Consider the following 14,925-nt stretch of genomic DNA (forward strand, 5'->3'; position numbering starts at 1 on the left):
GAAATTGGCCAATACCTGTCCTTTCAATGCTTTTTGGGGAACATATTCCAAATAGAACTCTGACAAAGCCAAAATTCATTTACCTCTTCTTCCTCTTAATACAGGTATAGATAACATGTGTTTGACCAAATCTGTGGTTGCAATTACTAAGACAAAAGTAGGCAAAAGATAATATCTTAATTTTATACCTGCAAAGTACAAGGCTAAACACAGCATTTCAACAGCTGAGTATTTATATTCACAAGAGTTTAAAAACCTACTAAGGTAATATATTACTTGTTCCTTGCCTTTTTCACTGTCCTGAGCCAGAAAGACTCCTAATGATTCTTCAACTGCAGTAATATATAACTTCAAAGGTCTGTCCTTCCTTTGTGGCATCAACGCTGGAGGTTTGGCCAAATAGGCTTTTATCCCTTTGAAAACAGTTTGATGTTCTACTGTCCACCTAAAGTCTTCTTCATTCTTTTAACTTTAACAGAGAAGAAAAAACTTTAGTTTTCCTAACAGTGTTAGAAACAAACCTTCAAAGAAAATTAACTTGACCAATAAATTTTTGCAAGTCTTTCTTACTTGATGGAGGTTTGGCCTCAATGATGGCTTTGACTTTGTTCTGATCAATCTGTATTCACTTCTTGTGTACTATATACGCTAAGAAGTTTCCGACTAACACACTAAAAGCACATTTGAGTGGATTGAGTTTTAACTTGAATTTCCTCATTCTTTCGAAGGCTGCTGTCAGGTGGACCAGATGATCTGTCAGGTGAACCAGATGATCTTCCATAGACTGAGATTTTACCACAATATTATCAATATAACACTCCAAGTATCCTCCAATGAGATTATGGAAGATGGTTTTCATTGCTCTTTGATATGTTGCTCCAACATTCTTCAAACCAAGTGGCATCTTAACCCATTCAAAGGTCCCAATGTTTCCAAGACACCTAAAAGTTGTCTTGTGAACATCCTCATCTGCTATGTATATCTAGTTATAGCCAGAATGCCCATCCATCATTGACAAGATCCCATGGCCTCCTAAACTGTCTACCAGTAGATCCACTACAAGCATGGGGTATTCATCTTTTGGAGTTACCAAGTTCAGATTTCTAAAATCAATGTATATCCTCAATTTTCCATTCTTTTTAATCACAGCACGATATTGGACAGCCATTCAGCACACCTGGTTATTCTGATAAAGTCTGCCTTGAGGAGTCTAGCAATCTCCTCATTTACCCTCTGAATCACCTTAGGACTCATTCGTCTCGACTTCTACTTGTATAGTTTAAAATTTGGCTTAACTAGAAGTCTATGTTTCACTAACGACCTATCAAATCCAGGCAGATCATTGTAAGACCAAGCAAAATAATGCTTATATTTTTTTCAAAAGGGCCAATAACTAGTTCCTGGCTATAGAATCCAACCAGGCACTAATATAGGTAGGTTGTTGTACTGATGCACCCTCTAGATTGATCTCCTCCAAAGGATCTTGCATCTTAGTGCGTACCAATGTCCCTCTTTCAGTTTCTTTTGTCTTCGAAACAAACCTCTCATCCTGATCTGTCACAACCTTTCCTGGCTCAGCCTTCTTGCTCTCTTCTTTATAGACAAAATCTGTCCATAGAGCTTCTTCTTCCTGTATCTCCTGGACTTTAGTCTCAATGTCCAATGCACAGTACTTACTTAGAGACAATGGTTTGGCCTCCTGTTGCTCATGTTTGCAGCTAATCATCATGGCTTCACTTTCATCTTTTCTAAACCTTCTAGACTATTGCCACGATGTCCAATGTAAAAAACTTCACCAAAGCCAAGGGTCTAGCTTCTTGATCCTCCTACCTACAACCAGGCATTGTTGGTATCCTTGATGATATCAACACTCTCTTGTACCAAATGTTTCAGGTGTGCCAACTTCTCATCAGTCGTTACTTTGGTTGTTCTATCAAGCTTCCTCAGTATGCTTAGTGGAACCATCCCTTCGGTATGCAACTTTGCTTCTGCAAAATCTGCACAAGCAATGAAGAGTCGTAGGTCTGCATTTGTCTCCTCTGTCTTCTCATTGCTCAATGCTGTCATTGCTTTATGATGTAAAGAGGAGGGCACACATTTGTAGGTGTGGATCCAATCTTTACTAAACAAAGCATTATACTTGGCATTGTTGTCTATGACAAAGAAGGCAGTCATACAATCCCTTGTTCTCACACTCAAATTAACAGGTAATATGCCTTGGCCATCTGTTTGTCCCCAGCAAAACCAGCAATGGTCGTGCTTGTTGGGATCAATCTGGAGTTCCTTTTGCCCAACTTTTTCAAAGATGATCGAGGAAGCATATTTACTACTGCCCCATTATCCACTAACACCCTGTTCATTTCTATTTCATCGAAGTATGCCATAATATACAAAGGTTTAACATGTTGAGTCATTGATGATGTGGGATATTCAAAGGGGTATGATAGGGTAACTATGCTTACCATATCAATTTCCATAAACCTGGCTACTTCAAACTCATTCTGAACTATGTTGGCATGCGAATCCTCACTGAAAACTTCTATGGCTCATCCTCCTGCCCCTCTTGATTTCCTTCTTCTGCATGAAATTCCTATGGTAATACGTACACCATATTGATTGGTATTAAGGAGACTGAGCCAAACTGCACTACTAGATGTATCTACTCCCCTCTTGTGTTAGCCTGGCCAAATACTTGGGGTGCATCTTCTATACTACATTCTAGAACTTCTGAGTTGATAGGCTTCCTAACAGCAGTATGTTGTTGATCTATCTTGAACACAGACACTAACTATTCAGCCATGAAGGCTTCGAGCATATCCTCTTTGGGCAATACCTGTTCTTAGCCTGGTTTCGTTTCCCCGTTTGTCTCATTGTCAACATCACTTTCCATTAAGGCCTTTTCAAGGCCTACCAAACTTGATTTCTCTTTGACTTTTAGTTCAATATGGACCTTGGCCAATTTCTCTCAGCTAGCACTTCTGTTCAATTGGGACTAGGCTTCGAATTTTCGCCTTCTCTCACTTGACCTCTTGATTGCACCAAAGAGGTGCCCTCACTAACCCCTTTAAGATCCCTTTGATATGGAGTAAACCTTCGCTGGATTTTTCTCCTTTAAGATCTAAAGATCACAGGAACCATGTCTGGTTCTTTTGTCTTTGGACTTTTAAGTAGGACCCAATTATTGGGGGCCACCAAATGAGATTTTATCATTCTGTCTCTGCCCATGAAGGCCCTCCCCTGGGTTGGTATCACTTTAGGTTTCTTCTGCATAACAAACCAATCTGGTACTCCTGGCACCCATGAACCCACTGTGTCGGCCATTGGGTCTACTATTTTTTTCTTCGAAGGCCATTCATTGGCCTTGGTTCCCTATTTTGGGCCAAGCTCAGGCTTATTTACAAGTTTACGGGTCATTCTTTTGTAGTTTGGTGGCCTAGTTTCATACAAAAGTCCTTTACCTTTCGACAGATTCCTGGTATCTAGTGGCCCATCCACGAATGGTTGTTGGTTAACACCTCTTGGGTATGCCCTCTTATTGTGGCTACTGATTGGCCTACAATCTCTCTACACATCTTTGTAATACTACTTTCCATCAACCGACCGCCTCTTTAGTCATTTGTAACTCAACCTGCACCTGGGACACATTTGTTGCATAACAGCTGCTTCGAGTGAGTCATCATCTATAGGTTCTTCGTTAGGACCATCCTTTTCACCTACGAAGCTCTACCCACTTACAGGTGAAAACTGTGCATTCTTTTTAAAGGCATTTTGGCCGCCACATACACATCTGCACATTGACCTTATCTAATTCCTTCAAAGAAAGGTTCTTCTCCACTTTTTGGGCCAGGAAGTCTGGTATGCCAACATTGACTATTGCCTCTTTGATCTCTGGAAATGGATCAATATTAATCCTCATTGCCTTCTCGGCTTTGATTAGGAATTTCAGTCTCTATTTTCGAATCTGCTCTTGAATCTTGTCTCAAAAAACAATACAGTTTTTAGTTGAGTGAGACCAAGAATTATGTCATTTACAGTACATTTTGCCTTTTATTTCTTCTGAACTTGGGATCTTAACTCCCTTAGGAAATTTTAAAAAATGTGTTGTTAAAAAATGATCAAATATGCCATCTGCGTTTAATATATCGAAAGAATATTTCTTGTGAAAATCTTTCTTTTTAAACTATTAATTGATAGTGGTATCCTTCTGAATTAATGCTTCACAAATCATGTCCTATGATCAATTTCAAAATTAGGGTCCTTATAATAGGTCCTATAAGATGTATTACTTCGATCTTGTTCTTCTTAAAAACAGTGTCATATCTAGTAACTTTATAAGTTAATTCTACTAGGTCTTGAAACTCTGTTGAGTCGAACTTCTTTCAAAACCTAAACTCTAGCCCATTTTGGGCCAATCTTACAAATTTTGGTTCAGGTAGTACGACCCTACATTTATTTTGTGCACTTTTGAATTTAGCAATGAATTGAGTAGCCTTCTCATCAGGCCTTTGGCGCAACCTTGTCAAGTCTGCCATAGATACTTCAGGCTTTGTTTGGAAAAACTGGGCATGAAACACTTCTTCCATTTATTGCCAAGTCTAGATAGAACCAGGTGTAATGTTTGTATACTATACGAAAGTTGCCCCAGTTAAATAGTTTGGAAAAAGTCTTAATTTCATATAATCATTGTTGGTAAATTCGCCGCTTTGGGCTATAAACCTAGCAATGTGTTCAATAGTTGATTGGTTTCTATTTCCATAAAGAGGGCCAAGTCTGGTATCCTAAATCCCCTTGGGTATTCATGTAACCTATCTACCCATTATGGGTAAGGCTTTCTGTAAACAGGGGTCTGGACCCCCTGGGCCATGGGTCCATAAATCTCTCTAACAATGTTAGCAATTTGGTCCCTAGGAACCATATTTTGTGCTGGTTAGGCTACTATTGGAGGAACAAACATAGGGTTTGAAGGAACTCCATGTGCTTGAGGCCCTCTTGGTCTATGTAAAGGCACGTTTGGGATTGGTTGTCCCTGCTGTGCTAGTTGATGTTAAGGATATAGCTACCCTCTTGGGGTAGGCATTTGCCCTACGAAAGGTACTGCGACGGGAACTACAGGAGGAGGAACAAGTGTTATTTCTCTCCCAACTACAGAAATTCCTTCCAATCCCCTGGGTGTGAATTCGAACACAGGAATAGTGAACACCCGTGTGCCAGGAACAGGTTCAAACATAGGATTTGAAAATACTCGCATGCCATTTCCTTGTGTCAGTCCAGACCCACCTATATGTATGGTTTCGCTGGTAGGCATTGGAGCATTTTGGCTTGCCAGTGGTCTAGAGGGAGCTTCATACCATGATTGAGACACAAGTGATGGTCTCTCATGATTTTGATTATTAGTTTGACCACTAGTATGTCTATTATTTTTCATAGGCTGTTTATCTCGAGCCAATCTATGTTGAAGAGAATTCATGTTTTCTTCAATCTGCCTTGTGATAGGTGACTGATGAGAGTTCATTCAATCCAAAAAAGACATTGCCCATATTTCCATTGTAGACATTAGTTGTTGTCCCATAGTATCGACTAAACCTCCCCATGGATTCATTGGTTGGGTAAAGGAGTCAGTTGATGCTCCAGTTTCATGGCCCTGTTCAATATTTTTGACATATGGTGCATGCCCTGAAGTGCTGGTAACTTCAACCATTTGTAGAGGATCCGTTGAGACAGGCACATCCATGGGATGTGATACTACATTATCCTCCAGGTTTTATATATCTAAATCTCCTTCTACACCTTCTTCGAGGCGTTCATTTTCTTCTTGTCTTACATACCTAGCCATTATTCGAGTCGCACCAGGCATGCCAAAAATATATGTTGGCTTTTTTGGCTTTCGAAGGTTTGAAATGTAATTCGAGTGTGCCAGCAAGGATCAATAAGTCTTTACAAAGATTAATAAATTCCAACCAATTAGTTAGACGATTACTTCGAAGTTCTTTTAGCCTCAATGAAGAGGACTTTACTGGTGATTTAGTTTTTAGGAGAAAATTAAGAAAACTTAATCAAAGGAAAAGAAAGAGGAAATACAGTGGCAGAAATCAAACTTTATTAAGTGAACCAGAGTTTACAATAATACCTTCGCACTTCGACAGTTTCGAAGGGGATCACATCAACAAACTACTTTAGAATTACTCCTAGGAATTTGATATGCAGTACAGGAAAGTAAAATACTAAAATTTAAAGGACTGGAATATAAAGCAAAAAAACTAGTTTTCTAGATCTGGTTCCGAGTCTTGCATTATCAACACTCTCTTCTATTTATAGGCTTTGAAGATAACCGTCAAAATGGCTGATAACCGTCAAAATAAGTGATAACTGTCGAAATGATCTCCATGATCACTAAGTACGGCTTTGAACAATTTGATCCCACTATTCCACTCTTACAGTTGGGCTTCTCTCCTGAATTTGAATTTAAATTATAAACAACCGTTTTGGCCACATCACCTTAGGTATCTTGACTGTTCCAATGTCTTATGGATCCATGGCCACTACTATAAGTTGCCACCCGTTTGTTGATGATTAGAGACCATTACTTATTTCCCAAATTGCCCCTTATGATCCACGTGTCAGGCTGCGATAGGTTTGTACTAAATCTATAGCAAACAATAATATACTCGACAAATTCTACAGTATTAATGATTCAGATTATCAAAACAAACTAGGAAAAGGCTTTCAATGAGGCACCACAAGGGGCTACTATGACTGCCTCACAACAGCATCCCCAATTCCCATGTTATACATATCTTGTTACATATTTTGTAATAAATGTTCTGCATTTTTATGATAAATGTTACATTTTTTTTTTAACAAGAGTTAAGACAATTTGTGATTCATAAATGCAATTTATATATTTTATGTATTTTTGTGATAATGTTACACATTTTGTGGTCCAAACATTTTCTAACCACAAAATATATAACATTATCAAAAAAATGCACAACTTCATTTTTGAATAACAAATTGTCGTAACTTTTACCAAACAAATATGTATTCCCTCCATTCCAAAATATTGATTCCTTTTAGGGAATCCAACTTTTTTTGTGGTACAATTATTACATTTCAAAACTACCCTTTGATTTAAAATTCAAATACTACAATTTTTTGGAAAATATCAACTATCAGAATTATACTTTTTTTATATTAATGTTAATAAATGTAAAAGAAGAGAAAAACAAGAAATTCAAATTATTTTGGTCCTTCATTTTTTAAAAGGAACTAATATTTTGGGATAATAAAAAATGGAATAGGATTGAGACTATTTGGTACAGCTTTTAGAAGGTGATTATAGCTTCTCTTAATTTGAGAATCTGTGTTAGACTGTTTGGTATAGCTTCTACTTGTAACTTATTAGGCAGAAATAATTTAAATAAGCTAATTATTTGAAAACTGAAATAGGGGTGCTTTTAGCTTCTACTTTCTGATTATCAACTTTTAACTTAAGAAAAGCTCCACCAAACAGGGCCATATTTTGGGACAGAATCAGTAATATTTATTACAAATATACATAATAAGGTACACATGCTTGAAGAGGAAAAAAAAAGTACATGTGGTTAGGGGTGTAATTTGGGCCTGGCCAGCCTTTGGACCGCGTCCTTTTTGAGTCGGGCTGAAAAGTATGACCCAGGCCCAAGCCCTCTCAAATTAGGGCCTCAAGTTGGGCCGACGAGACTAGGCTTGAGCTGAGCCTGGCAAACCTTTTTTTTGTGAAAAAATAAATAGATTTATATATATATATTGTTTATGAGGAATTTAAAAAAAATAAAAATAAAAAAGGAAAATTGTACTAAAGTATTTTAGTTAAGATTAATGAGTTGTTATGTTTCATTTGGTGGTATTTAATTATGTATGACTTATTTTTTTTGGTTAACTTATGACTAAAAAAATATAAAATTATGTAAGTTTCTTCTTTTGAAATGAATAATTTTATATATATCAAAATGAAACGAAATATTACAATACAACCATTAAATTAAATAGATAACATTTATCTAATGAACAATTTTTATTTCAAAATGAAATAAACTATTACAAAAATTTATATTATTAAATAAAGTAGATATACATTATTGATGATGGAAGACCAATTGCATGACTATAGGTTAAGTATATCCCAACTAGATTGGCACCTACTAGCCTACCAATCATTTGCATTGTACTCCACCTAAATAACCAAATAAAAACATTACAAAATGAAATAGTGAAAGAAAAAAAGAAAAAGTTGTTGATCAATCATCGGAAGAGGCAGACAATTCACTTGCGTTGCCCGAAGATATATCATCCAAATCACTTTGAATTTTGCCATTTTCACTATAATTTTGTCTTCTTGTTTGCGCATGCATATGATCACTGGATATCATCAGTGCCTCAACTATTTACAATGTAAGCCTATTGTAGTAATCGCTCATCACCCATCCACCTACACTAAAAGTTGTTTCATAAACAATTGTAGAAATAGGAACGACTAGTATATCACGGGTCATCTATGAAAATACAGGCCACATAGATTCATTTTGTTTCCACTAATCCAAATTATCAAAATCTTCACTATCATCCACTTGTGGGCTATCTAAATAGCGTTGTAATTCAGAATTACTTACACTTGTATATTGAGATATTCTTCTACTTTTTATTACTGGAAAAAAAAGAAAAACACTTAGTCTTCCTCCTTGAGATAAGACTAGTGTAATGTTTGTAGGTGTATTTGCAAATACAACTGCCTTGTATTCTTCAAAAAAAAAAAAAAATTGCATATTTTCATAATAGGGGCAAGTTATTATTGATCATCGAAAATACGTTTTCAAAATTCTTATAAACCAACTTTTTTGCACATAAGATCAATTATTGTGGCTAAACCTAATAGACGAGGAAATGGATCAAAATATTTATCAAATTTTTCTTATTTTTTTTGGGGGGGTGAATAATCAAATTTTTCTTTCATTATAGTAATAATGATTACATAATATTCATTATCTATATATTTTGTGAAATCTTTCATTATTTCTGCTAACATATGTAAAACATATGGTGAAATAGGAATAAGAAAATAATTTTGTCACAACATCAAAAAATTTTAGAAAATCTTTGTATAAGGCTAATTGGTGCCAATTAAATTCTGTGGGAATCAGAACTTCTCATATTGATGTTATTGCAAAAAATAAATCTATTACTTTTCTTTTTTTACAAACTCTCTTTAACATATTATACATTGAATTCTACCTATTGTTTATATCTAAAATTAATTTTTCAAATAGCACACCTTCTCATTGACAAATTTTTCTATATTCCGAAATTTGATTAGCAGAAGACAGAATAGTAAGTACCGCATTTTTTATTACCAGTATAGAAGTCCCATATAGATGCATAGTTTCTTTAACAATCAAGTTTAAAATATGAGCACAACAACGAACATGAAATAAGTCACCATCAACAACTAATTTTAAAGTTGATTTCAAATGGGTTACAGTTTGATTATAATATGTTACATTATCTAAACTAATGTAAATATTTTATTTTGTAAAGCTCACTCATATAATATATTTTTTATTTCTACCCCAAGTGAATGACCAGTGTGTGAAAGTTCAACTAATCTAAATAAAATAATTCTTTTATTTAATTTTCAATCATCATCAACAAAATGTGCAGTGATACATTAATATTCTAAACCATTATTTGACCACATATCAGATGTTAAACAAACTCTTTTATTCAAATTTTTAAAAATGACAAATAATTCGCTTTTAATATCCTCAAATTTCTTTAAAATCATATTTCTAGTATTATTTCTTGAAAAACCTTAATATTGCAGTGTAAAACCTTCGTGAGAATCAGGACATTCACTAATAGTAAAAGATTGTTCTTTTTTAATAATATAACCAACTACATAATTTTGTATACATATAGGATCATATGAAAATGTTTTCAAATTAATAGTTGATGAAACTCCTAATTGCATTTGAATTCTAATATCAAGTTGTTGACTTTGTAAATGTCTTTTAGCATTCTTTTTTAGATTAGTAGTACCTCCTGCAAATCCAGCACTAAGTAAATGTGCACAATATTTACATTTTGCTTTAGCTACAATTGTACCATCAGGATTGATTACATGTACTTTTTAAAAATGCTCTCAAATAGTACTAGACATGCCCCAGATGATTATGCTGCTGTTGGAAGAGTGGTATTAGGTACAATAGAAGGAGAATCAACATATTCATATTGTGCATATGCATTAATATCGACATAAACATTAGGAATATTAAGATCTATAAATAATGTAAGCAAAATAATATATATGAACTAACAATTAATTAAAATAATGATTAAACAATAATAAATTGTGGAATAACAACTAATATATGTTACAAAATAATTAACATAAAAAATGAGTAACTAATAAATATTAATTCAAATAATTAATGTTATCGACTAGCGAATACAATACAAAAATTAGCTTATTTCTAATAAAAGCTTCTTCTTACATAATTACAATTGCTACTCAGAGATGAGATTTCAAAATTAATTGAGAGAGTTGAGAAAAAAATGAAAGTTTGAGAGAGAGATTTGTTTGTGGGAAATAAAATGGGAGATGAGTGGTATTTATAGAAGTTGGTAGGAGGAAGGGGTTGATTTATAAAAATAGAAAATAAAATTTGTGGTTTTGGTGAGTGGAAGAAACGGTCATTTGACTGTTTGAATCAAAAAAAAAAATCTTCAAATTTTTGTACCATTGGACTACGCGCGACAATATGTCGTTGGGACCAGACTAGCTAGGCCAGGCCATTGGGACCAGGCTAGCTAGGCAAGGCCTTTGGGACTGGATCGAGTAGGGGAAAAACAATTTGAGTTGGGGCAAGCTGTCAAACAAACAACCACGGGCCAAGTCCAAGGTCCCGAGCTAGGTTGGATTAGGCTGGAGTGGGGCCTTTGCCGTGCCTAACCGGCCCAAGGTTGGGCTTTGAGGGGGCAAATAGACCAACAGACCATTTTTATACCCTTACATATGATACACATCCTTGGAGAGGCATACACTATAGAATCTTCGTTATCTCATACATGAATTAATATTTTTTAAATACAAAAAATGTTAACTATTCATATTTAAAACTTATGTCGATGTTTTTTATATATAAAAAAAATTCGGAGCATTCTATTTACACCCAAAAAATTATTTAGTATATCTAATTTTTCAGTACTCTCTATTAAATTATTTAAATATATAATTTATTCTCAATATATCCTATATTTTTCCACAATTACCCTTGAATAATATAATATTTTAATTTTAGGGAGTCGCTTTTCCCACTCCACTTTACTTCAAAGACACTCAATTCTTTATCCTTGTTATACATAGTTATATTAATACCCTCGCAATTTTAGTTTTTTTCAAGGAGTGTATTTTATGTGAAAAGATATTAATGTAACTATGTATAATAAATGATAAGTGTATTTCGAGTAAAATAGAGTGGGAGTAGTGACTCTCTAATTTTATAGTACACCCAAATAATAATCAATTCAAAATTCTTATCATTTTCTCTTTATTATTTTCATCGAATAATTAAGAATTATGTGACAATATGAATTACAACCACACTCCATAAATATACTCAAAACAATTTCTGGGTTTCTAAAAGCCTGCTAGTTTTCATGGACTATATATATCCCTAGATCATATTTATAAAAAAAAATACACAAGTATTGAAGCATCTCTCTACTGATTTCATAAGGAAATATCCAAATCTTTGATATATTGATTTCATGGTAAGGATTATATGATTTTAAGCATCTCTCTACTTAAGGCTTAGTTTGGTTTGGTTTGGTTTGGTTTGGTTATCGTATTATATGATTTTATTATATTTATATTTAACAAAATAAATATTTTTTTTTAAATTATGAAAAAAGAAAATTATAGAGCTACGATAATTGAACCAATATGATTTTTTTTTTCTTTGTGAATATTCAACACATAGAGACCTACAAAATAAATAATTTAAGATGCATTGCTACATCTACTTAAACTCTTAGCCGATGCGCCATGTGTGTGGTCTTGGATTGCCGAGATATGGTGCTACTATATCAGAGTCCAAAGATATGCGGATAAGAAACAAGAGTCCTGGTGATGTTAGACTGCTTATTTGGGTAAGGATGGACTCATGAGAGAGTTTGTTCTCATCTAAATAGGAGAAGTCATGGATAAGTGATATCCTTGTAAGGGATAAAATCCTATAAAAATAAGACTAGGGAACAAGGGTACCATTCATTATAAAAGGAAAGAACCCCCGTAGGTCGAATGTATGTTTTATTTTATGAGTACTATGATTGAGTTGTTATCTTTGAGAGATAAGTTGACTAACTTGATCGTCAGAGGGCCACTAGGTGAACGAGCCACTGTGGTTTGCTATCTTCTTGTGTGCAGGTGTTGGGCTTCTCTATCCTGCCATGAGCTTTTCCGCTTAGTTCACTGAATCTCGGAGACAAGATTTGATTAGTTGTGAGATCAGATTTCAACACTCACAACATACATGTCCAAACATGATTAACTGTTTCAATATCATTGCTTTTTTTTACAACAAATCACATTTGATCTCTCATATTGTTAGTAAGATTTTTAATAAGATTTTTAGTATGTATAGAATTATTCATAACCTAAATTATCGAAACAAGACTCGTTGTATATCTAAGAATCAATCTAGATCTCTCCAATCTATTGTATAGAGTTTGGATCCTCTACTATGGTAGCCTGCAATGCTTCTTACGATGGTCTCCAAAACGACGTCGCTTTGTCAAGTTCTTTTTTTTTTTCCCCCTTTCTCATCCATCCGATTAGAACTCTAACCCAACAGAACCAAAATAGAGGAAATGAGAGAAGAGAAGAGAAATGAAGCTGAAGGAGTAGAGCCGGCGAGGCAAGGCAAAACAACGGCGAATCAGCAACACGAAGGAGTAACAAGGCGACAATGGCAAGTCAGCGAGGCGACACTCGACACACGATTACCCAAATCACATCTCCTACCTTTCGTTCCCAATTTTCCTATTGTCATATATCATTGGATAAATAGATCACTAACAATATCCAAAACCCATTTTTAGATTTCTTCAATTTCCATGCAAAAGCAATCTCTGGGGTCATTATTTTTTCAAACAAAACTTTGATTTCATCCCACAAGTTGTGGGCATTTTCCCTCACCCTCACAACTAACTGATTTGCAGCAAACCCATTTGCTAAATTGATTGAAAGACTTGATATTCGATGAAAATTGATTATTCTTGGTGAGCTTATATTCAAGTTTAAGTTTTTATCATGTTGGTTCTTGACTGAATATATATCAACTTTACTGACAATGCTACCTGTTTGCTCAGCCAGCACTAGTTGTTCCTCTACCATCACCTCGTTGCTGTCACCCTCCTCTTTGTTTCGTCTCTCTGTTCTTGCTCCATTAAGTGGGTTAGGGTTCTCAGCCTGAGATAGAAAATAAAAGAAGGGAAAAACTAGAAAAGAAAATTAGAAATAAGAAGAAAAACAAAAAAAAAAAAAAAGAAACGACGTCGTTTTGTGACCACGATGTAGACGCTTGTGCACCCGCACTTGCTTGATGTGGCCGCACATTTGGCTACGGCCCAGACTATTTTGGAATGCAATCTCTGGTGTAATTTTGTAGGGAGGCATGACAGGGAAGCGATGAGGCAACCCTAGCATAACCTAGAGTGCTCCTAAAGGCTCCTCTTTGCCTATAAAAGCAACCTCTACCCCCCCCCCCCATCCCCTCTTTTAAGGGGTTGAACTTTGGAACAAATCTTGTGAGTTTTTGAGTGAAAAACATTACCTCTTCTCACCCTAAACTCTAAGCTCCGAAATTAACACACCTTCAGCAACTTTAAACAACTAAAAATCATCTAAGACTTGAAGAACTTGAACTAAATCCGGAACCTAAACTTGAGAAAGACTTGCAAGCAAGAAAACTTGGTTTTTCTTCATCTTTTCTTCGCATGTTCTTTGGTTTACTTAAACCAGCAGGTAAACCTGTTTATTTAATTAATTTTAGTACATCTTTTAGCTTATTTTCAATATGTAATCGTAGTTAGGGTGTTAGCTTGGCATATCATCATGTAGTTGGGTTATTTTATCAAGTTTTTCGCCTGTTTTCGAATGTTTTGTTTAGTTCATTTAGACAACATGCGTATATAGGTTAAATCATGTTGTCTCCATGCATATAGCCCAGTTTGAATCATCATGCATATGCAGCATATTTTTCTTTTTATTTGTTAAGTGTTGTATGTGTGCATAAGTGTGATGACAACCTCAAATCGAGGTTAGGCTCATTATTTATATAATTTAGTTTTATAGTAGGATTCATATTTATTTTTTATAATGCATGTAAGGCGCTTGTGAGGGAATCCAGATAAGTATTCTTGTTCTTCATGGTACATACTTGTCTTGGTTGCATTGTCTTTGTAGCACCTGTATCCTTCAAAGTTTTTGGGAAGTGTATTTGAATCCTTTATTTTATTTTGGAAATCTTTGGTGGTGTTGTATGTTGATTTTGGAGGAGTATAATCTGATTTAAACTCATTGGGTTTGTTTGTTCGCACTTGTTCTTGTCAAAAAGTTCCTTAGAAACTTAGAAATTCTATTCTGGGGTTGACACCAGCCTTCTTAAGGGTCGACCCTTACCTGTTGGTGAAGTTTTTGGAAGTGTTGCTGGAATTTAGGGTCGACACCAGCCTTAGTGGTGTTGACGCCTGCTTCTTGTTGCTGTCCACAAAGGTCGACCCTTGCATGTTGCTAAATCTAAAAATTGCTTGTTGAAATTTAGGGTCGACCCTTCCTATCCAAGGGTCGACACCTTGCCTGTTGCACTCTTTACTTTTCTGTCTGAAGGG

The sequence above is a fragment of the Camellia sinensis genome, chromosome 5 (genome assembly GCF_055761805.1).
Source record: "Camellia sinensis isolate YWXY chromosome 5, ASM5576180v1, whole genome shotgun sequence".
Classification (NCBI taxonomy): domain Eukaryota; kingdom Viridiplantae; phylum Streptophyta; class Magnoliopsida; order Ericales; family Theaceae; genus Camellia; species Camellia sinensis.